This window comes from Danio aesculapii, chromosome 1 (genome assembly GCF_903798145.1).
Source record: "Danio aesculapii chromosome 1, fDanAes4.1, whole genome shotgun sequence".
Classification (NCBI taxonomy): domain Eukaryota; kingdom Metazoa; phylum Chordata; class Actinopteri; order Cypriniformes; family Danionidae; genus Danio; species Danio aesculapii.
The window spans coordinates 36,091,172-36,117,492 of record NC_079435.1 but is presented as its reverse complement, the minus strand read 5'-3'; the positions used below and the strand labels follow the sequence as shown (position 1 = coordinate 36,117,492).

General features: G+C 35.7%; 1 protein-coding gene across 2 annotated transcripts in view; it reads right to left on the bottom strand.

Annotated features, from left to right (window-relative positions):
- Window positions 1-26,321, bottom strand: part of fbxw7 (F-box and WD repeat domain containing 7) — a 276,839-nt gene that overhangs the window by 190,932 nt on the left and 59,586 nt on the right. For both annotated transcript variants that reach the window (XM_056459555.1, XM_056459563.1), the window contains exon 2: window positions 24,874-24,929. The gene's annotated coding sequence lies outside the window, so the exon portion shown is untranslated. The remainder of the gene's footprint in view (window positions 1-24,873; window positions 24,930-26,321) is intronic.

Below are 26,321 nucleotides of genomic sequence, written 5' to 3'. Positions count from 1 at the left end.
AAAAGATTTGGTCCAGTTTGAAAAGAGGTAACCCAACCCTTTAAGACAAGGCTTACCCAGGATGAGGGAGAATGGTCTCATTTAGAGAGCGAAAACCACTACCTGGCTACATGGCAATCAGAAAGTCACTAGGAAGATAAATAGCATGAAAGTGAATCATCCTTTCTGCCTTTCCAATCACCGTAGCATTGAGCAATTCTTTTTGTCTGCCTTTTTTGTGATTTCAAGGAAGAAAAGCTCAGTAAAAGTGCTATATGGTACCAATGAATAAATGGATCTAGCAAACTACACTTGCAAAATGCTTGTATTTTTAGAAGAGCATACTGGATCATGTCTTAAAGACTGAATACAAAATTTGTCTGCTGAAAAATTAACTGATGGGTGCTGTGGGTATTGTTAAGGAGACCAATATACATCTAAAATAATTTAGTCTTGCAATATACTCAATTTTCCATTCTCAAAACTGTGGGTTATATAAGTGGAGGGGGAAAAAGCTTTTTCCCTTTGCAGCATTTTATCTCATTTGCTGGGGTATAAATATTTTTCCAAGATGAATCAGATCAATCTTGTGCAAAGTGAGCAGCCCAAAGCCAAAGCTTTTGCATAGCCATGTTTTTTTCAAGCCTGGTCACTGCTCAAGAATCAGAACAGGCAATACTGACTACAGGCCACATTTGAGGGTCAGTGACCTCATATGCCATTCTTCAAACCTGTGAGCAATTTGTTCGGTTCAAAACTGCCTTTGAAAGCATAGGATTTCAAATCAGCTGCAGACAGCTTTTAGCAGATGTCCATTAAGAATGCATGTCAGTTCTAAGACAGCTCTATGGTTGTCAAGGTAGCAAGACAGCCATTAAATCACCTGGTTCCATTACAAAATCAATTACTGCAGTGTGCTTGCATGGTCTCTCCGGTCCCTCTAATGGCCAAATAACAATGGAGACACTACTGCAAGGTCAGTCCGGCTGTGCTTATCCAGACAGACTGAAATCTTCATCAAGAGACCGCTAACAGCTCCTTTCTCAGTGTTTGCACTATACAATGTAATCACTCTGAACATACAGCTAATTAGAAAGACATGACACAACATGTTGCAAATCCCAAAAACAGAATTGATGACTATGGCTAAAACTTTAAAGCCGTGGTCACACCTCACTTTTTTTACCCCATAGACTTCCATTCATACTCATGCAAGTTTCGCATCTCGCTGCATTCTAAAGTTTAAGCTTGGTGAACTCTGACCTGAATGCTTGAGACCAACAGAAGATCAAAAATATGAACTCTTTGTACAGAAATATTAAATATGGATCAATCACTCGTTTTATTCGTGTTGGAATGTGTTGTCCTATCAAATCTCTTTTTACAGCATCATCCAAGAGAAGTATGCTCAAACTCTAAGCTTGCCTAAGATTGTCCACTGTGTTTGACCTTCTTGAACTTAGTCAGGGTTGATTGATGAAAATGTTTCTAAAAATGACAGATGTATGTTTGGTTAATTTATTGGAATTGAAGGTCTAAGATCTGAAAACACAAGGTCACCTATCAATCTTTTAACCATTTGAGAACAATTTCCATTTCAGCAGTCCAACTATTCACACCCAAGTACAAAACAATTCACCTCAACAGGCAATTCCATCTATCGAATATGATGTCCGTCCATAACTCTGCTACTTCAAAAGTTACTTCAAGTTAATAGCTGATTAAATCTACATAGAAAAGTAATGTATACAAACCAATGGTTCTTGCAGCAAATCTCAAATATTTCTGCAATAGAAGTACAAGTTTGGGTTTTAGTTGGAGGTTACCTTCTGCTGAGATGGACAGCCATTAGCTAGGCGCTGCAGGTGTTCAGAAGTGTGGCTACATGATAGCAGGTCTGAGCAACAAGCAGAACGGCCCAGCCTCTTCATCAACGATGAGATGAAGCTGCAGCCACAGCCACACATTGACCTGCTCATTAGAAATCAAAAACGGTTGAATGAGGAAAAGACTGATGACTGCCCTGATGAAACAGAGGTTCTCAGCAATCAGTGGTCCCCACTTGGAAGGAGCTTGCTGTCAGCTTAAGTGACAGACGGGGGGCAGAGATTGAGTCATGAGTAGTAGAGTCAAAAAGAGCGTTCTGCAGTTCCAGAAAACTGCCATGGAAAGTAAAGTTTGCAAGAATAAAGCATGTCACAGAATTGCAGCTTTTCTTCTCAGTTCCTCAGAGAGTTCCTGGGGCATCCGTACAGTCAAAAAGAGAACAGTCTTAAGAGTTCACCCAAGGACACAGTTGATGAGATCAAGTCTTCTTCCCATCAATCATGAGATGTTGATGGTGGGGGAAATACCTGTGGGGCTCCTGGAAGTGCTGAAAGCTTGTCCATACATGCACTGCAGAGGCTGATGACCATCGGTTGTTCCCGCAGGTGGGTGATGATCTTCAGATTGCTTCGGCACAGGTAGTCAGAGTATCGCACTCAAACAGGCCAAGCTCACCCTCCCTGTACTTCCCTCAGCTGCTTGTGATGAAGCTGCATCTCTTCCTTCTCTCTCCCACCCCCTCCCTCGTTCTGACACAGTCCGCTCTTCCGAGCATCTCGATGAACAGCAGTTCCAGAAGCCCCTCCCTCCATCTCTCCTCCTCACACTCATCTCAGCAGCAGGACTGCCTGCAGTTACAGTTAACTAGCATCTGGATTTGTAGTTTAACACCGTTATAGTGTGTGTGTGTCCAGAATAGCAGACTACATGTCTGAAGTATCTAGAACGTACTGTGCACAGTAACACGAGCAGACTAGATATTACCCATTTCATTTAATAAAACGTGCAGCATACCATCAGTTACACTACATGTTAAATGTTATATTTAATGCAATGGCCTCAACTTCATTTTCAGTGTGATGACTGCACTGGAAGCAATAACAGATTGCATAACTTCTTTCATGACTCATTTAAGTGGACAGCCAAAACTTATTTTAATACAAAAACTGGAATGAACATGAAAAAGCTACTTCAGGAGATCTGAAAGGCCTTCATTAAAACAAGCAAAAATGTTGTGCAATAACATGCATTAATAACTTCACATTCAGTATTTTTTTGGCTATAATGTACGTTTATAATAGCTCACTGAAGGTTTTCTTCATTATATTTACAACCACACTTTAATATATTTGATTATCCAGCCTGATGTCACGAGGAAAACATAACTTTTACATTGTCATTTTAGTCGGTAATTCGTATGAATTCATACAAGTTCAGTCATACGACAATGTACAATTTTTAAAAGGAGGCATAGGACCAAACCTCACCCCTTAACCCAAAATGTCATTTGGGGATGAGCAAATCATACTAAATTGCACGAATAAGATCGTACAGATTCATATGAATTAGCCACTAAAACTGAACTACCATGAGATACATTTGGATAATCTGACCACACTGACTGAGCCAGTAAAAGTGCACTATTTTTACATGATTACTGCATGCGAGAAAGGGCTTTTATGGCCAGTTTCCACTGAGTGGTACAGTACAGGTCTATGGTAATATCTGCAATTATATTAAATAAATAAATAAATAAATAAATAAATATGAACACATACAGCCCCTTACAGTCTCCGTTATGTTACCAATTACAGAAAAACTACACACAGGATACATTAAGTCCTTACTTAACAACACGCAACATCTCCTCTGTATCTTTAATCTTCACCAGCACATGTAACCTCTGTTAGAAAGTAATTCCGTCATTCTGAGTTCATAATAGTCCAAAATGTGATGATAATAGTTAAACATGGCAGTTTGTTCATCTTTTAGGTTGCTGAAAGAATCATTTGCTCCTTTGTTTTTTCTGCTTCTTTTTTCACACTTCTCTCTCACATTTGTCCATTTCTGAAAGGATCGGATGTCAGAAGCACTTCAATAATCAAGCTCACATTATCATCAGCTCAAGAAGTTCATTATTTCAAATACAGACACGCACACAAGCTCTCTGGGAAAAGTGAAACCGCTCACGCTTTAGACGGCCTTGTAAACAACGATGGGGCACAGGGTAGATTCTGCTCTTTCTCTTGGCATTCTTTCTTTTCATCAAGACAACAAAGTGTGTTTAACGTTTGGTCAATCATGATTTGTAATTATATGTATATATTATTATGGTGCATGTCTCGGCAATGTCTTTAAAATGTGTATTTAAAAATGGCGCTTTGTTTTCATTCTTCTGGCTTGTTCACGAGGTAGTGACGTATCTTTGTAAACCAATAGCGTTCAGCTGCGTGTCTTGCTCTGCCTTTTGGTACCCTTTTGTTGTGCTAGGTACCCTTTCGAAAGGGTACCCAAAAAGTGGTATGATACGGTTTGCTTTTTGGTAACTTTTGACAGTGGTAACGGCCCTAAATGTGTACCGAATCATACTGTACTACTCAGTGGAAACAGGCCATTATAAAAGAGCACGTCTATTTCACAAATAAATGCTAACTATTTAGAAGTTACTACATAATTTCAAATACAATTCCATCAAAAGGTCAAGAAAAGAGAACTCTATCAATATTTGTCTCTGGAAGCAATATTACTTATGCACTTTTGAAAACTGGGAATGGAACAACGTAGATAAAAGAGCTGACAGGGTGTAGGCAAAACTAATTTAAGGCAATTCAGACGCAATTCAACCTGAGCAAACCATCTTTAGCACAAACGCATCATGACAGTCCTTCTCCATCCCAATCTTATCTCTCAAAGTGTTGAGCTCCCTCACCTAATCTCCCACTTCCAACCTGATTAGCGGGCAGATTGGTCTCCCTTGGGCCTTGTGGGAGATATGCAAATAGTTTGACTCATCAGCGAATAACATGATGGATGATAAAGAGATTCCACCAAAAGCATCACACCATAGGCTGATGGAATGGAGGGGGGTTGGGGGTTTTGCAAGGTGCAGCAGTGTCTCAGAGGCAGACTAAATATGACGCTCTAGGCACCCAGCCAAAAAACTATAAATAGATGAGAATAATCAGGACGAATCTCATTTCATTAAAATCAATATCAGAAAGGGTGCCTTATAAGTACACATGGTAGGATTAAAAGGTCTAAAGATTGAAATAGTACGAGTCCGTTAGAGCAAACAAAGCAACTTCATTTTGCAAAGTGACCCAACACAGTCATGAACTCTGACTGCCACCTTAGACAAGTCTGTACTGGTATGGTAGGAAAATGTGTTGAATCTTGATTCAATTCTTTAGTGTACACCAGCTGCTTCCACGACAAGAAAGTCACCACAAGAGACTGTTTTTCTGCTCAGTATTCAGGAAGTCAGGTGCAATCAGCCAAGCGTGCAGAGGACATGCATGGAAGTTCATGGCTCCACCAGCCTGGAAATGAACTGCAGTTATCGCCTCAAGGTGCAAACAACTTCCACAGTACATTTCACATCAGATGTGATCATTTTAGCGACTGACAGCTCGGCGCTAATGGTTTGGGGAGAATTAGTTGTCACTTTATTGCACATGACTTATGAATGCGCATGAAGAGGGATTCTCTTTCTTAGCACCAGCTTCCCACTTTCAAACACCTGTTACAACTGCTTACCCTGATAAAATGGGGTTCTGAGGTAAAACTCCTCACTGACAAACCTGGGCCTTCAATATAAGAAGTCTTGACATTGTGATTCATTACACTTGCTGTATTCTCAGTGGAATCTTTAGCCCTGTTGCCAGAGTAAATGGACCAAATCAACAAAGCCCAGCAACACAGACAGAAACTCATTCATTCTCCCAACCGTGTCACAACCAGAGACAAAACAAAAAAGAAAGAAAGTCTCAACAGTGGGGCTTCATCTGGCTGGCATAATGATATCAAGGATGCGCAGCATACTGTACAATTTTTTATATGACAATGCAATAATCTCAAGACAGCTGCCGAAAGCTTCAATCTCCCCTATGACAACACAGTTGCTGCATTTTAAATGGAAAGCCACATTTAAATGTATGCTAAGTGTTCAATACATGTTAAGCTGTAACAGAAGCATCTCTAACATTTCCACAGAAAATGATTAGTTATAAACAGATAGTTATAAATAAAAGTCAATAGGGAAAGTAATTCCGTACAGTTTAAAAGCCGAAATGTGCAGTGCAAATTTTTGTTAATGCATTTACATTAATTCTCCCATACAAAAATGTGTTATTTGAGCTGCTAAGATCTCTAAATTGTGCCTTAAGTGGTTTCCAAAAGATAGATATATTACCGTCGCAATTTCTAATGGTGAATTTGCTCAACATTAATCATACTTAACGGACATTTATGACCCATTCTACTACCACTGAATGTACGGGTATTTTATGCAAGTTACTGGGTTCATCCCCATTATATAGGTAAGGGCAAGAGTTGAAAAATTGGTTGCATTCTTGCACAAAGTCTCTTCTCATGCTGTCAAGGTTTAACATTTCTTGTGCATTGTTCAAAGTACTGTCCCTTTAACTTTTTTGTTCTACAAACTAAGAGACAAGACAATATTATTTTCCATGCCAAGCTGCTGCATGCCACAGATGTTGAACAAAACAGTGCATTTGCATTTAACAGAAACATTGCTTTAATATACCCAGGTATTTAAGAAAGAGAGCAAAAGAAATGGTTGCATTCACAAAGCAAGTACAATGCAGTGTTCATTTTGTCAACAAAAAAAAAATGACTGTCAAAAATTACACCGTGTGAAATGTGTTCTGACTGAAATTTACATCAGCAATCACCTACAGTCAATGAGAGAGTAGTTTAATAGATTAGTATGGGTATCTGGTAGAGCTGCACGATTCTGGCTAAAATGAGAATCGCAATTTTTTTGCTTAAAATTAAGATCGTGATTTTCTCATTATTCTGTAGATGTAAAATAAAGGTTAATATCAGTAGGCTAATATTATTGTTATTTCTCAAACATATGGTAAAGCAACAATAATATGTGTAGGTCTACAGTTGGTCTGATGTTGAATTTTTATGTTTGAGACATGCTTGCAGTCTGTCATTGACAACATTATTAGACCATTTTTTTCTACTGGTAAAATCAGACATTTGTCATTATCAGACTACCTCTTGCATTATATAGGCTAGAGTAGTTATACTGACACTGTTAAACATTTATTCTCATGCACAACACTGTTCGCTATGAAAGAAAAAAACATGTTAAACATTTAACTCTAAAATGCGATATGATTATTTAAATGTTGGCGCTTTCGGTTTTTAATTTTTACTGCTAAGGGCGGTTAATACTTCCCGCGTGGCTCCCAAACGATGACACTGTACCACAAATTGAATGTTATTTACAACTTTATTACCTGTTATTCACAGCCTAAGCAGGTTCTGTTCACTAAAGTAGATGTGCGCGCATCTATCATTAAGTAGGGTGCGTGCTCGCCCGCCCTCTCTGTGGTAACAGCTCACAGTCAGCAGCTCACGTCACGCGTGTTTTCGCGGACGCAAATACATCATTACTTGAAGACAGAAATGAAATTTTTGGGTGAATTATAACTTATTAATACAGTATGTGACTCTTTCAACACCATTTAGAGGTGTCAATGTCGCTAAGCAGCATATGTAAAACAATCTGAAAACTTATGCAGCCGCCTTTGCATCTCTCCTGAACTTGAAAATATGATTGGCAGAATCATAGAAATGCTGGATTAAGATCGTCTAGGGAGTCGAATCGAGATCGCAATCTTTTTTCAATTAATCGTGCAGCTCTAGTATCTGGAGATCAACAGGAGGTTGAGGGAGAAGTCAAAACGGCTTCTTTTCAGTCTATTTGGACACAAAAAATGGAGGAAAAACTAGAGGAAATTTGGCAGGAGGACCAGTGTCTGTTTGACATATCATCTGAGCAATACCACAACCGGGTCGAAAAAGAGAAAAAGTTTGAGAGAAATTGCTTACTACATTCAAAACCCAGGTGAGTAAAATAAGTACATTTCTACCCCACTAAAGGCTTCTATCCCATTATGTAGTTAATAATAAAATATATACTACGTGACCTTGCGCTGTTTCCATGTCACTTCTCACATGCGTTTGGTTGCGAGACGTAGTTTGCAAACCGAGACAAAAGTTGTCTGCTATTCTTCCTATCGTAAAGTCATGCAGTGTAAAATCCCCTGTCGCTGACCCATCTTGCAGTGTAAACACAGCAACTACAGAATGCTACCCCAGATAGTCATGAAGTGTGAAAACATCTTGTGACGACTTTAAAAATCGTGCAGTCTGAACTCAAAGACAAAGATGATACTGACATGATTATGCTAACAGTGACTGCATCACTGACTAGACTAAAATGCAGACAAATAGATAAAAACCAACTAACCATTACGTAAAAAACCAAGATAACCATTGAGCGGACATTACACAACAATATAAAAGAAAGCACTGGTCACTAAATTAGTTTCATTGCAACTTTGATACAGAGTTCTTGACCAACCGCTTACAGATGTGATGGCTAATAGTTTATTTGCAGAAGGACTGAGGAAAATAGGTGAAAGAGCATGCTGTGTTCTGTGTACATTATTTATGAATATTGCTTTCCACCGTGTCAGCTCCCTGCCTTCACATCGATCCGGTGCAATCCAAGGTCTGAGAGTGTGGATTTCACTGAGAGAAAGACTGAGAGGGACAGGAAGAGACATTCAGATTACTCTCTAAACAAGTAAAAGGAAGGGTAAAAGGGGATCGATAACAGGATGGAATGTGACAAAGACAGATAAAGAAAAACGAAAGGTGATCTTGAGTACTTAACTGGTTTGCATTGTAAATCTTACAAAAATTATGTACTAAAAAACTTTTACTTGGGAGTTTTAAAGATTTTCCATGTACATGACTATGTAGCCAAAGTGATCCCGCTTCACATGGGTCCTCAAACAAATAAAAAAGTTTTATGCATTCCAGGGAACTTTGTAAAGAAATATTTAACACTTGAACATTTATTATTCAATGCACCTTCCTGAAGGTGTGCGCACAGGTGTCAAACTTCAAGTTCCTGGAGGACCACTACTCTGCACATTTTAGCTTTAACCGCGATTCATCGTTTGCAACAGTTTGATTGACAAGTAATCTTGCAAATCCCAATGTTGTCCAACAGGCATTGTAGTAGAGTAACACTGGTGATTAACATGAAAAATGGTGAATGTGTTCATGTAGGACTTGCAAGACAGCAGGTATCCAGAAAGGCTGGCAACATCCTTTCCCAAAACCTAGACAAGAGAATAATGGATATGTTTGTGTGGACGGATCACCATCAACTGTCAATCAATGGTGCTGTTTAGTGCTGAACAAACAACTCGAATGCAAGAACTTGTGATCGATATATCTGTTATTGAACTGGCACAGCCCACATAACTTTAGTTTATGGTGATGCGACTTGTGACAAGGCAAAAGAACTACCTGAAGACTCGAAAGATAACAGAAGGTGAGACGAGCTTAAATGGCATAGTCTGGAGAACCAGATAAACAATTCATCTTTACTGTCTCTTATAATTTATTAATTACACTACCTGACAAAAGTCTTGTCGTTGATCACAGTTGTAAGAGCAACAAACAATAGCTTGACTTCAGGATTTTTCTGATGAATCATCTGTTGAACTGCTTCCCAATCACCACAAATACAGCAGAAGACCTGTTGGAACCAGAACGACCCAAGATTCTCACAGCTATCAGTCAAGTTTGGTAAAGGAAAAAATCATGGTTTGGAGTTAAATTCAGTATGGAGGTGTGCAAGTGATCTGCAGAGTGGATGGCAACATCAACAGCCTAAGATAAAGACATTTGTGCTGCCCCTTACATTAAAAACAAGGCAAGGCAAATTCTTCAGCAGGATAGCGGATATCCTTCTCATACTGCAGCATCGACATCAAAGTTCCTTAAAGCAAAGAAGGTCAAGGTGCTCCAGAATTGGCCAGCCCAGTTCCCACCTGACATTAACATATTTGAGCATGTCTGGGGTAAGATGGAGGTACTGAAGATGAATCCAAACAATCTTGATGAACTGATGTGTCCTGCTGACTTTATTAATAAGTTACTTGAGTCATTGCAGAGATGTATGGATGCGGTAAAGTCAGACCTTCCTGTCCTAATTAATTGAAAATCAAGGCATGATCATATTTTATTTTGGTAAAATAAGCGTAATCTAGAGGCCTTTTTCTTTCATATAAGCCACTTCTGATACCAAATGATCAACTAGAAGTCAAGTTATTATTTATTGTTCGTAAAACTTGGATAGGCGACAAGACTTTTGTTAGGTAGTGTAGATTCGTTATGGCTTCATCTTGTTCAAGATGCCACCATCTGCATAGGCTTGTGAATTTGTTTGAGAATCAATATTTACATTTAAATATATCCAAATGATCCGTACTGCCCATCATTACGCCTGTAGGCTAAAGCTTCGATCTTTTTCATTTCAGGTTGCTCATATTATGAATATATCCTCCATATGTCTATTAATGCAAAGCTTTATGTATGCTTCTGTCTGAAACGAGTATGTCATATAATTTTTCTAGAAATTACAAGAGCTGCTGTGTCAATTAACACTGAATGTATGTTGTTGTTGGTGAAGTTATGAAGAAGAATAGAGCAATATGCTGGTGTACAAACTGCAGTACTTTGTCAAGTTCTTGCACTGGACTCACACATATACTGTACCATTGCTGCTTTCTTAAACACTTATGTCATGACAATCATTCCATTTCACACAGTAGATCAATCACTACAGAACAGAATCATGCAAGATAGTTGTGTGTAAATTAATCACTAATAAAATCATATGGGAGTCAGAGATAAATAGTTAAAAATAAATCTATTAGACATTCATAATGCCAAAACCAAAATCTGACCATAATCCATAATTGAGGAACTTTTTGTCATACAGGCCAGGAAAATTACATTTTTGGGTAAAACTATCAATTTTAAACAAGTCACAGAATTTAAGATGCTATATATAACAATTGTTTTTGAACTAACCTTAAAAATTGATCAAAACAGCCTTGAGTTTCTAAGCATGTAGCAATAGCGATTAACGCAATTATAAAGATCCTGAACCAAAAACAAATGAAATTGTAATATTTTACAGCACAATGTAACCAGATATTCCTTTCTAAATTTAGTTACTTCTAGCATTTGCAAAAGCTAGATAAGAAAACACTTTTTCCAGTTCTTCCACTTCCAAATGGCTGTCAAGTATATAAGTGCACACAACAAAGCAGCATTTAGCTAGAATCATATCAGGAAATGCATGCAGAAGGTAGCAATAGCTCCTATAACATTAAACCATTGTTTTACCTACACAGCAGTCATTGTTCTAGGTGAGTTATCAATTTCCTGTAATCAGGAATGTGCCAGTGCCTGATATCACACATCAAACCTCTGCTTAACAAAAGCAGACCATGTGCAGAGGCAACTGGCCAGATAAAAAAAAAAAAAAGTTGTTGGGTGATTTTACATTCACAGACAACAACTACAAATGACCTTTAAACAGATGCGGCTAGTGTGCTAAATATGAAGGAAGTCTTTAAAAATACAGACACGTAAGGTCAATTTAAGACAGACAGCCCTTGATTGTAAAACAACCTGAAGGGGTTTTAATAAATTTTCAATGTGAACTGGCCAACGTGGCAAATGAAAGATACACAGACATTGATTGGTATGCTGCAGGGTCTGTTTAAAATGAGAATTAGTGCTCTCTTAAATAGTGTGCTTAAGTGTTTTCTGGTTAGTGTGTACAGTAAACTGCAGTATAATAGGCCATATAATAATTGGCCAATCTTGATGATTTTTGTTTTCAGATGATAAAACTGTCCCAGTAAATAGATGCAATTCACAATAGTGTGTATGTGGTTTGGTTTGAGAATTCCCTTTATTTGGATTTAAAATAATTAAACTCAATTACTTCTGCATTCTTTAAATTTTAAAAAGTCCGTACTGGCCCAAATACCCCCCTATGTGGTTCCGTTCTCTCATAAGTTGGAATAGAATAATTGTTGCATAAATTATGATAGACATTTTTCTTTTTTTCTATGATTACTGACATGTGCAGGAATCACCAAAATTAATTATAGCAACCTAGACCAGAAAAAACCTAAAAACGTACACTTTCAAAATTGAGTTTACCAAAAAAAAAAAAAAAGCCTCTTTTTTTTGGAGGGGTTTATTATAACACAGACAACATATACAATTATTTTAATCACTTTCAATTATGTTTTTTGAAAACACAAATGGTTTTCTTTAAAATGATACCACAACTTTGCATTTACACCTCTGCATGTGGATTTGGGAAGCTTTTGGATTTGGGTAGGCAAAATACAGATGGAAACCCCAAAACAGCACTTGGCTTTAAGGGGTTAAGGGTCATCTCATCACATTCAGCTCTGAATTACAATAATCATGATGAAAAAAAACCTAATTGAACATCATGTTAAAAACTCATTTGGGAAACATAAAAATGTTCCAAAAGCATGTTTTACATATAATTAACGTGACTCATGTGTTTTCTTCATTATTTGTGTAATTTCAGAAATGTAATGTTATGAGATAACTCAATTTTGCAACAAATACGTTATGTAAAATATTGCTTTTTCAATTCAAAACATTAAAATCTGACAAACGTCAAATAGTTTGCATCACTTGATAATGCTGGTTTATGTACATTAATCTATTTTTTAAATTATTGCATATTTAGCTGCCTGCATTATACCCCTTTCGCTAAGGTGAACCCTATATACATTGATTCCTCATTGTTTATTACATTTTTTTATGAGTGATGTCAGGCAACTGATCAACAAAAAAATTCAGTAGTCAGCATATGAAGTGGATCAAATATGTTTTTCAAAACTGTCTTAAGACAAGAATGGGTCTTGTTGAATAGATTTAGGGCAAGTTTTAATTCACTTCAAAGGTTTAAACATTTAAAACAAATTTTGGGCTGACAATTTGGTGATTTTTAATTACTATTGGGGAAACACGGTAAAACCAAAAAACTTCAGAGAATTCAAAACTATGAGGAAGCCAATTACCTGTACTTTAGTCAAAACTACTTTTACTGTAAACTCAACATGGGGAACTTAAACCATTTAAACTGACATTATTAATCACAGTTTCAGTTTTGCTTCAGTTCAGTCCAAAATGTCTATATTGAAAAGTTCAATTATAAAAGGTTTAATTTAGCTATTATTAGCAGCTCTACATAAAGGCAATATATATAGTTTTATTGTTCAGCTCAATAAATATTAATACAGCTCAGTCCCATATTCTGTTTTGCAAAGGTATTGTCAATTTCCAGCTCAATTCGGTACAGATTTTGTTTAATCCAACCGTGTATGTTTAATCAATAGAACTAAATATTAAGTCTCAGCAACTTATGGCTCACGTTGACTTTATATGAGAAACTTGATGCACTTCCAACTGAAACGAAATATTGAATAGGGTGAAGAGCTTTCTTTTTGCAATTCATTCCCTTGCAGAAATTAACAGCAAGAGCGGCATGGTTCAGAATATTGTGGATGAAGCAGTAAAATTGACATCAATGGAAAAGGACCGCTACTCCTAAGAAGGTAATGGTCAGAATTAGATTTCTTCCCAATAAGTTAAGGGAACTCAAACCATTTAAGCTAGCATTATTCACTTCAGTTTAGTTCAGTTTTGCTTCAGTTCAGTACAAAATGTCATTATTAAAAAGTCCAATTATGAAAAGTTCAATTTAGCGTTTGGTATTTTGCAAAGGTATTAAGATTTTTCAGCACAACTCTGTACAGATTATGGTCTAAACCAATAGTGTAGAAAGCCCTGCACCCTACTCAATATTCTGTTTCAGTTGGAACTACTCCAACATAAAAAAATAAATAAATAAATAAAAAAAAAGCTTAAATTCAGTGGTTTAACAAATTCACAGATTAATTGATAGCCTAAACAATAACACATGTTAGCCAAAAAAAACAAACAAAACAAAACAAAAAAAAAACATTTATATTTATCATGGACTTTAATTGTTCCTTCCCACACTGCTGTTTCTGAATCCTCTTTTTGCAAATGTCCTTATACTATAAATTGTCTGGTGTCAAAATCAGCAAAAGTATTCTGTACTTTTTGAGTACACTACAGACTAGAACATATAGAAAGTATGCAATTTTGCAAATTCAGTTTAAAATGATTTCTGCTAAGATCATCATAGCTGTAAAGCAGCATCTGACACATTCCTCTATTAACAAAAAGAGCCTGTAACCTTTTCGTGATTCTGCTTGATTAATTGCCTGTGCCAAAAACTGCATGAATGGGGTGGCTTCATTCTAACAGTCAGCTGGTATCCTGGCTGGCATGAAAGCACACCTGCTAGTGCCAACATCAAAACGAGTGGTTTGCGGCGACTCAACAGCACGAGAGCGCCAGGAGCAAAGGGGGGGATCATTACCTGCCATTTATTAGACTGACTGTGCCAATATGCTGAAGCCAATGTGAGTCATCCGAACACCTGCAGAAACTGAGACCCAATGGCATGCCTGTATGAAGATTCATGACCTGATGCTCATAGCAACAGAGAAATTATGTGTGCTTTTAGAACAGGCCATTATTCATACAAATACATTTGTATGCAAATCACAACAAAATGTGAGAAAACGAATCAGGGCTTCGTGAAGTTTCACCCAAGTTAAAGGCTTTCAAAGTTGAGCCAGCTATTCCAATTCATGTTCAAGCCTGGGGAATAATACTGATTGCAATACTAATTGCAGCCCTTCTATTAAAAAGTAGCGATACCTTCGAACACGACGTTCGATATTCTCTTCCCCTCATTGAGTGTTACAGATGGGCATTTCATTAACGTGTCTGCTGCTCTCTCATCTACGGCGCACACTGGCAGTTAATGAGGATTAAGGTTAAACTAGTTTACAGTCATTAGAAGCTTGATCGATTTCAACAATCTTTCAACATATTAAGTGGAGGTAAATAAGCTAAAGGAGTAAAATGTGGAGAAACCAAAACAGTAGCATATTACCTTGATAGAGTAAAATGCAATCTTAAATTGGAAAGGAGGTCAAACTGGTGCCACTACAAATTTGCTTACTAATAAGTGTTGCTATTTCTGTTGAATTAAACGGCAAAAGCAGTACTCCTTTGAACCCCAATCACTATATTTTAGCTTTTTTTTTTTGAGAAAATGCCAACCTCTATGCTGCACCCAATAATTTTTTTGATGTAGACCTATTGCTGGGCCAATTTGGCCTAAAATCAAAATCTCGATATATTAAACATCGATTACAATTAATGAACTACTATTTTATTTGTTTATTTTATATTTTTGTTCACTGACAGGTTTTGTGCAGTAAATATGCTTACATATTACATGAGAGAGATTTTTTTACTATCTATGATTGTTTATTGAACATCAACAAACTTGAATTGAAATTTAAACCAGCATTGCCTGAAACCAACAGTCACTTTTTTCTTATAAACTTTTGGAAACAAAAACTATTTTCAATGTTTTTCATATTAAAAGGAGACGACAAGCAGTATTCTCTTGTAAATAAAGTAACTCTTGCATATCCAGTAAATTATATTTTAAACAGTGCATTTCTTGCATCTTCTGTAAACCTGAAACTTGTCTATAGCACTTGTTCACTGCTGCTCTTATAGTTTTGTAAATTGCTTCCTTGTCCTCATTTGTAAGTCGCTTTGGATAAAAGCGTCTGCTAAATGACTAAATGTAAATGTAAAATGTAAATGTAAATAAAATTATTATTTACATGAAAAAAATTTGATGTAATGGAAAATATGCCGTCTTAAGGCATCTCTGGCACAGCTTCCCATCATCGTCAATGTATAGTGCAAAGTAAAGCTCAAGAATGGGTCCATCGTCCTACCTGACCAGAGATCTAATGTGCCTGCATAGTGGCCACAGAAGTATAAATCAGCCTCAGCCTTAAACAGAGCGGGGTCACGTGACTCCACATACGGTAGAGAAAATAATTTTAAAAAATTAAAAATCATGCTGGAAAAATTGATTAATTATAGGTTCTGAATGTCGATTTCGATAACTTTGATTAATCGTCCAGCCCTAGTAGACATGATATACAATTTTGTACATTTTTGTATCAAGTTTCGTACATTTATGATAGTGTTTGTAACGCTTTAAATGACATTTGTTTAAAATTAACACATTTTAAAGGGCTAGTTCATTAACAAAAAAAAATCCTCAGACTGTGGTTCTACCCATTTATAAATTTCAATCTTCTGTTGAACAAAGTTAAGATATGGTGAAAAAAGGTGAAAAAAGTATTTCAAGATGATATTTCATTCAACATTTTTTTATAAAGTTTGAAAAAGCTAGATAAAAGTCTTTAAAAGACAAACCTAAATAAGTAATAAATTGAAAAAAAAGTTTAAGTTTAAAAAGTAAAAAAAAAAATGTAATTAAATTCGAAATCATCCTAAATAAAAGTATTTATACATAGGGGGACACGGTGTCTCACAGCAAGGTCGCTGGATCGAGTCCAGGCTGGGTCAGTTGGCATTTCTGTTTGGAGTTTGCATGTTCTCCCCGTGTTGGCATGGGTTTTCCCCACAGTCCAAAGACATCCGCTTTAGGTGAATTGGGTAAACAAAATTGGCCCTAGTCTACGTGTGTGAATTAGTGTGTATGGGTGTTTCCCAGTACTGGGTTGCAGCTAAAAGGGCATCCGCTGTGTAAAACATAGGCTGGATAAATTGGCAGTTCATTCTGCTGTGGCAACCCCTGATAAAGGGACTAAGGCAAAGAAAAATGAATGATTTATATATACACATAATAAATATACACAGTACACACATTTACACAAGCATGCATATTTGAGAAAATGTTTACTTCTATTTAGCTATAAAATATGTACAAATTATACATTTTAATTTAAATATCCATGCTACAATAGTTACGCTTCTACGTATGTATATCACATATACATAATACAATACACACACACACACACACACACACACACGTCAAAAACTTCTATTTTGGATAAATCTTTGCCCAGCACTAGTTTTAAGTGATATCTGGGTTGATGATTGTAAATAACAGTACAAATCCTGGTAATTAACTGCCCGTACTTTTTCTGTTAAGTTTATTGTTGTAAATAAATAATTTTATTTTAGAAAATTCATTAATCATTTCTTATACAATACAGTTTTAAACTACAAAAAATAAAATAAATAAAATAAATTTTTTTTTTTTTTTTTTAAATCAACATTCAGAGTTGACAGAGCAGAGATCAAGATCCCATGATGCAATTCTTAACAGTAAATAAAAAAACAACTAATCAAGAAATACGAAAACTGTTAATTAGAAGAAAAATTAAGAAGATTTGAACACGGTCTCTAAATACTGCCAGCTCATGTTTTGTCAGTCCTGGTCTAACATGCACCTGTATGTATCTGTATCTACTGCCCTCTAGTGGGGCTCTTAACCAAGCACTCCGTACCCACAATAACAATACCCTAAACAGGCAGTCCGGCTTGAAATCACAGCTTCCTGTCGCCACAACAGCGGGCAGGGTGGGCTATTGCCGTTCACTCAATCCATTTCCTGTTTTCGAGCAGCGCTTCCGAAACATGAATGAGAACACTGGCCGGAGTAAAACTGGGCATTTTTCAATGGACTAAAAGGGGACAGAGAATTCTAGCGAGCTAGAAAGCATTGTTGGATATTTTTGGATATCTATAAATGCCTCAGTCGCTGAAAATACCTGTGATGCATTTAAAAACATTCCAGATTCAAATGAAGCTCAACTGACTGGCCTTTTGTGGCATGTCTTTAAAAGTGAAAATCAACCCGTTTGCTTTTTTCTGGCATGAAATCAGGATTTTTTTGGTTTATTGTGCTACCTGCAGTTGAAAATACCCTCTTTGGGTTATAAATAATCAGATTATGTTTAAGATTTGTCATTAACACATTCACATAAATGAGTAAACATTGTTTTGGGAGTTAACAATGTAAAAATATAATAAATATATAATTTCTTAAGCATATTTATTATTAGGCTAGTCAAAGGCTATATTTGTAAATATAGTAATGTAAACGCATTTTTAATGTTTAGGATTTACTTGGGCTACTGCAGGAAAAAAATACTGTTTTTAATGTAACCTAATGTGTGTTTATTAAACTATTAATACTATACTAATTTAGAGAGACATTATGTGATTGACTGCTAGCATAACGATGTGGATGATGTACCTTTAGCTAGGCAGTCGAAAACTTTTCATTTGTCTTTCTGCAGTTAATGCACTTTTTAAAAGATGTTTGGTTAGATTGCTTGCGTTTCCGCTTATACAAGAAAACAACTTGTTGCATTTGTTGCAAAGGGCACAACACTTTGTTGTACACTCTGGAAATACAACCCATTTGGTTCACTCCGCAAGCTTACGAGCTGTGCTATGCGTGTGTGTGCTCGCCGTTGTACTATTGGGTGAAAACACTAGCATTTCTCATGTGAAATTGCCAACTGTGGAGACGAATATCAAATACTGCAAATTAGAAAAGGTTGGTCAGTTAAATTAATGCTATTGTAAGTAATATTTATTCAGCAAGAATTCTCCAGTACCAATAGCAGAACCGTTAATGTCAGAGCTTATAGATACTTCGGTCTTTTATAATTTAGCACAGATACCGATAAAGTATGATTCAATTAAATGTTGTAAATGACACACTTTTAAAATATAAAAACTGTCACTTGACAAAAAGCAATGCACAAGACTTCGGGGAGCAAATCAAGGCAAAGGCAGGAGCAGGTTGACTAGTGTTTTCAGCTTTATACTCCTTTGTGTTATAAATGGGATTGTTTACGTTTTTACTGTTATAAGCTCATTAGTAAACGTTAAAAATGTAACTGCATTGGTTAATATGATTTAAACAATGTTTTCTAGTTCTTTTTAAATATATGCAAATAAATTATGCAAATTAATGTAATACGGTGTGATATATTTGTATTGGTATAGTCGGCCCACATACCTCAATCCAGTTTGGTTTTTGGCCCATTATGAGAATAAGATTGGGCACTTGTGGTCTAGTATGTATATATATATATATATATATATATATATATATATATATATATATATATATATATATATATATATATATATATATATATATATATATATATATATATATATATATATATATATATATATATATATATATATATATATATATATATATAAAAATTCTTGATACAATAAATGACCACAAAAGTGAGGGGAAAAGCCTATGAAAATTGTCTGAGAAAAGTCATCTGTATTTCCTTTCTACCAGATAGAGTAATGAAGATAAATAGCCTAACGTTTGCTACTAACACCTCAATTACAGACAAATTACATGGATCTTACATCACATTCAGTAAAAGACAAGCTAATCTGAAAAAGCCCTGAAGATTTGACTGCTGTAGGCCACGCTGAGAACAAAAGACGCAGACAAGCTGAAGTCAGAGCAACTAAAACTACAGACAGATCTAAAGCTCTCATGATAGACTTGTGGTGGCACTGATGCACAAAATGGGTCAAAGCTAGACGAGCAAACCTAATGTTGTGTCGTTTTTAAGACGCTATAGTGCTTCAGTCTAACCGTTTATATTCAGTCTAGAGTCGTGCAGACTAAATGGCCGCCGTCAGTGGCCTCTTCTGTGAACCAAACAGCAAAGGCTTGAATTATTAAAGAGGAATGAATAGAAGAACAGACCAAAAGGAAAGGGAAACACTGCAGACGTTTGGAGTTTGACCTGAATCTCCAACATCCAAGTGTGACTGGCATTGTAAAGACATAACCAATTCAAGGCAATCTGGACAGGTTGACGCAGATGCAAAATAAGCCACAAAAACATTTATGTTTAAGTCTTTAAAATGCAAAAGTTATAATCGGACAAACTGCTGACAAAATTTCCATGGAGATCTTCAGACTTCAAAAAGAAACCTTATTTTAATGTAATTTGAGTGAATTGAAACTGATGTATTGTTTAGAGAATGTAGTATTTTTATTATAATACAATTTACCTCATGTAACAATTGCAAGCATTTAAGAACGTGTACTATCAAACTGATGTTAACTGACAGAATGACATTAGTCCCTTTGGGTCCTACTCATAAATGTAATGAATATAATTCTCCATTAATGTGCACACACACAGAGAATGTACATTGAAGAGAAAGTTCAAGCAAATATGAAAATGTACACATTTACTCATTCTCAAGTGGTGCCAAACCTTCAGAAGTTACTTCTGCTATTATTAACTCTTTAAAATAATTAACAGGTTTTTAAAATATCATATTGATTAAAATAAATAAATATATAAAAACAGCACCAAAATACAAATTAACTGTTATTTTAAATTGCAGAAGTACTTTAAACTTGGTGATAAGCAGTCAATATCTTAATAGTAAGCAGGTTATATGTCACTAGTGAATAGTGATAACTGTTACTTAACTAAAAGCTTTTGTTCAATAGATTAACAGTTAAACTTGCATGGATTAATTGTTCACCTTTAGACTAACCTATATGTGCTACCAAAACAAAACACTGCACATTTTGATTTAATGCCAAATTTAACTGTTACTATTTTGATATTTAAATAGTTTGAGGTTTAGATATTTTAGAAACTGCAGGCAAATAAATATCTTTACATAAATGTGTTACACTTACACTGAAAAGTTTGACATTTTATTTTAGCAAGTGTTATTTGAATGTCTATTTAATATTATGTTGACTCCAAAAAAATTTTTGACCCATATAGTGAAGACAATATGAAATGCATTTCTCCTTCATAATGTAATGCATTTATGAGAGAAACAACATTTAGAGTCAAAACTATGTACAAAGTTTAATATAACGCATGAGAAAGAATCAATGTGTGGATTTGATTTGCCATGGGAATTTTAGTTTAGTGGTGATTCTGAACCGTCAATCCACTCTTTATAAGAAAAAAGTAAGAGAAAAGTTTTTTACACTGACAACATTTACAGGGAATCTATTATGCAAAAGTCACTTTTGTAAGGTGTTTAAACAGCTGTGTGGCAACAGTGTGCTAATTTAACCATGCAGCCTCTAATGATAAAAATTCTATTTTTCTGCAGAATCACCTTGACATTCTCCCTTTGTACATATCAGTGGGGAAAGTCCCACCCATTAGTCTCTCACTCATTAGCATAAACAGCCCTGAGTGAGAAGCAGCCACTATGTTGTTAGGCATGAAACGATAACCGTTTACAAGGTATACAGAGGAAAAGTCACGGCTTCAAAACCACCAAAATGTTCTGCTACTGTTCTGTACAAGTTTTTTTTGCTGTTTTTTTTTTAGGACAACAGTATCTCCAACAGAAGAGATATCCAAAGATGCCATTTTAAATTGTAAAGAAATCAGTGTTTTTGAAATTAATAAAGACAGAAGTCGTCAATGATTTATTTGAATTTAGCCTGACATGTTTACCGCTCTAAAATATTTAAATATTTCTCAAAATAAAATATATAGTGTTCAAAGCTAAAAAAAAAATTTTTTTTTTTACCCAGAAATGTAAAAATATATATATATTTTAGAGCAGTAATCATGATACCATGAAACCGTGATATTTTTATCCAAGGTTATCATCAGAATCTCATCCCAGCTACATGCCTATATTCTAAGGCATAGGCATTTGTAGTTCTGCTATCATTTGAAAAGGGAGCAGTCTCATTTGGATCAAAGCCTAAATAGGGCCGTTTCAAAGAGTTATAAATAGATATTTGTGGGGTATTTTGAGGTGAAACTTCGCATACACACTCTAGGGAGATCACAGACTTAATTTGAATCTTGTTAAAATGGGCATAATAGGTCCCCTGTAAAGTATTGCACACAGATAAACTATAAAAACCACAGCATTTATTAAAAAATAAAATAACATTTGGACTCATGTTGTCTTTACACACTGAACGGATCAACACCATGTGCTGGAATCCTCTGAGATTCATATTCTTTAGTCATTTGTCCTGCCTGCAGATTAAAGAAATAAAAATATCTTATCAAGTCATATTGTGCCGCTCACACTGCGCTCAGAGCTTATGTATAATTCATCGCTGATATATAACTTTTCATATTAGGGGGCCGTCAGCCTCTTTCACCCACTGTTGTTTCTCTTAGGATTTATCGCAGTCTCTCTCTCTCTCTGCATCTTTTTAAAGCAAGGTATTATAAACAGCCCAGTGGCCTCTAGCAGTGCAGCCCTTTAAAAATTCATCAATGAAGATACTGCCCCCCTCTGCACCAGATCGGTTTACCTTTAATTCACAAAAGCGTGACGAGACATCCATTATTAACCAGCTGCAAGACCAGCAAAAAAAAAAAAACACACACAACTGCCCTGAGCGAATGCAGACACAAAAACAAACATGGACTCTTGAACATGAAGCTGTCTTTCCCACAAAAATCCCTCTTTAGTGGAAGCACAGAGTGAATCTTGTGGCCGACACGGAGGGGAAGTGTGAAAGTTCACTTCCTTGCTTCAACACCAAGGACAATGGTTGGCTGGGTGGGTCTCCCCACCTTTATTTTCTTCCTCCTGTCTTTCATCCTGTGAATTGTACAGCCATCACATCCGGGAACAAATGGTAGTAAGTGTCCTGAATGGACTGCTGGCCTCGGAAGCATTTGGAACAACTGTGACGAAAGCTTCAAAATGCTCAGGTGTCTCCAAGGCACTTTTCAACTTGGTTTTATTACATGTTTTTAGTGATCCAATCATAAACGGTTAGTGGAGATGCGTTAAATATTTGAAATAAAAGTAGTCAAGGTATGTGCAACACACTAGGTTGGTTTCCATCACCCTGTGGCTACGTTTACACTAATACAGATACATTTAAAAACTGCATTTTGGTCTAAAAACACTCCATGTCCACTATTGTTTTTCAATTCTTTCCATCATCCACACTAAAACAACTAAAAGTGTTTATGTGTACTGCCCAAGTCCTTTTAAGGAAAGCAATTTTACACAGTGGCCATCTTTGAATCTCCTCTCGGGTAGTATGCTCGAGCATTCTATCTGAATGGGGAAACATCAAATTCTCCAAAACTGCTTGCCAAGCTTATGATTACATTACATATTGGGAACCACCAATAAAATTAAACAACCGTCTTATAAGTTGTTTCTAAACGTCAGAATCAAACAAAATTAGCATATTTTCAGGTTGCCCAAGCTAATGCGCATGCACGAAAGAAATGAAATCACGACACCAACCTCATTTATGGCCGTTCTACACATTATCATTCTCTGAATAATGATTGTCTGATTGCGCTGGTCTTCTGAAGTTATCCACAACTTGCTCTAGATGGTGAATCTCCACAAATGACAGCAACTCTTTGTTTACAAGTTTGTAGGCGTTTGAGTATTTGCTGTTACGTGACTGTACCTCGCGTTCGTTTCATACACATTACAAAACTAAAAAAAAACTTTTATTTTCAAGTGTAGTTGGTTCACTTAAACGTAGATTTTAAATTTTATGTGGACATATTTCTTATGTCTGTGAAGCAAGTATTCGCTGAGATTTGCGTTTGTTGACCACCAAACTGCCATAAAAGCAAACGTCTGATTCGAATTTCTCTCCCGGAGCAACGTCAGTCTAAACCGATCGATGATTGGCTCTTGTACTAAGTCTTGTACTAAGAATCCCCCCATTCAAAACTATACAAGTGACACGTCTTGTGTATTCTAGAGTTTTTAGTACCATGCATGTGCACAGATGTAAAACACTTTTACCTGCCGCATTTCCACCGGATGTTTACGGTTTTTTTTTTTTTTTCGTTTAATTGCCTCTTTAAATCGATGTGGCAAAAACCCAGTAGTGCCCAGTAAACGTTCAGTGTCCTTTGAAGAAAGGCTGACATTAATCTTTAATAAAGCTGTCAAAATGGACAGCATTCAAAACATCTGCTTAATGTCCTCCTCCATGTTAATTGAATTAGTCACATGACTAAAATGTGTCATCGCTTTCAAAAGCCTCAGTTTTCACAGTGCACACTGCAACACTTTGTACAGCGTTTTCAAAAAGATTTGTTTTTGTTTCCAAAAAATGCTGTGTCAGTATGGACTTAAGGTCAAAAAATATGCATTTTAAATTAAAACATATCAGGCCTATGATCATGTAAATTTCGACGTATGTGAGAAACTAAAGAGAAAAAAAATAAAGGGTTAGGTTAATTTCATCAAAAGTTTATGCTCACTTGAAGTGGTTTTGTACTTATGCGAGAAAGCATTAATGCAAATAATGGGAGAAATAAATATTCTTGCTGAATAATTCTACTCTGATGCAGTGAACATTACACCCATGTGATTAATCAGCCATCCTCCATTATCCTTGCTTTGTTTACTGTTGGTTAGTAGGTTACCAATATTACAATAAGCCACTCTAAACCCAGAAGTGAAAGCACCTAACCTAATAATTTTTTTGGAAAGAAAATACATCGGTTTAGCAAAAGATATATTAAATTGATAAAAAAAAAAAAAAAATCACATGCAAAGAGCATTACTGCACATACTGTACATCATATGAAAAAACATCCTTACAAATCAACTTACAAAATAAAAAAAACAATGAAGCAAGTCATTTTGGATCTTCCAATTCAAATAATATAAGAATAATGCAATACATAAAAATAGATATATAATAATAAAAAAAATTATTCTTGAGCACTTATGAAGGATCAAGCAAAATTGACTGGAGTAATGGCTACTGAAAACTCTTTTTTGCCAGCATAGGAATTATTACTTTTAAATAGAGAATTATTATTTAGCAAAAAAACTAATTCTTTTAAAGCATTAAACTTTAGAACAAATGAGAAATTCTGGATTCAGATTGTTTAGCAATGAATGGTAAAATCTGCATAAAGTGTTGCTACTTACGATTCACTTGTCTGGCAGCTGAGACTCCTTTAAGTGTTGTTCTCCACCTCTGATCTCTGTGAATAAAAGAAAGGTGGTGTTAAAAATCATCACATTTCCTCTTGTCCATAGGACAGATGGACTCAATGTCACCTCTTGTAAGCAAAAAAATAAATAAAATAGATCTGACCAATCATTTCTAACACACAATCTCAAAAAACAAACACCACAAAGACCCAAAGACTCTGCTGGGATAGTATTTGGATATAATTTACAGCAGGCTTAAGATTTAAAATGAAAAACCTGATTGATTAACATTCAGCAGAAAACTATTCAGACAGGCAAATTTCTGATTTTCATGCAACAAAAAACAAAAGTAATAAACTTTCATCTTGTCTTCCCATATTCACATGACTGATCATGTAAGTTAGGGCTGCATAACACTAAAATTAATTATTAATTATTTATTAATAAATAAGTGATTTAATAGAAACATTCTGTTGTATGCCTCAAGTCGATCAATGTTTTTTTATTTCATCCCCTCAGACTTTATTTTCACAAATCTTGACCAATCAAATGCTCTCTAGTATCTGACATGGCCCTCTTCAAGATGCTTCTCATTTGATGCGCTCAATTTCAACCACTTACTGGCAGTGATGTGAAAAACAAAATTGATTATTTTTTTTTTTTTAAAGGGAGGAGCAACATTGTCCCACCCTCTCTTCATTTTTCAGTTGGGATTACATCAAACACTGAATTTTAAAAAAAAAAATGCGCATTTCAAAGCACTTCATGGGACCTTTAAAGACAAAATGTTTGCACCTTTAGTTTTTTATTTTTTAGAACAAGACAGTTTTAGTATTAATTATATCTGAAAAATATGTTTTACCTGTGTATTTTAATATCATTAAATAAACTTAAAATAATAGTTAATAAAAGTAGCATTTTAATAGGAAAATGGTATATCATAAAAAATACGGTTATCGCAATGCTCAACAACAGTACCACATATCGCATACTTTTCCAATATCATGCAACGCTATAGTAAAGGGGTGCCCAAACTTTTGCTTATGAAGGGCCAAAAAATTTAAATAAATAAATAACACTTGATTGAGGCTAGTGGGCCGAAGGTAAATATAGGTGGGGTACTTTACCACAGGTAATTTTCGAATTTATTTATACAATCATTCATTTTGCATCAGCTAAGTCTCTTTATTCATCAGGGGTCGTCACAATGGAATAAACGCCAACTTATCCAGCATATGTTTTACACAGCAAATGCCCTTCCAGTTGCAACCCAGTACTGGGAAACATCCATTCACACACACACACACACGCACGCACACACGCACACACACACAATATGGTCAAGTTAGTTTATTCAATTCACATATAGTGCATGTCTTTGGACTGTGGGGGAAAGCGGAGCACCCGAAGGAAACCCACGCCAACACGGGGAGAACATGTAA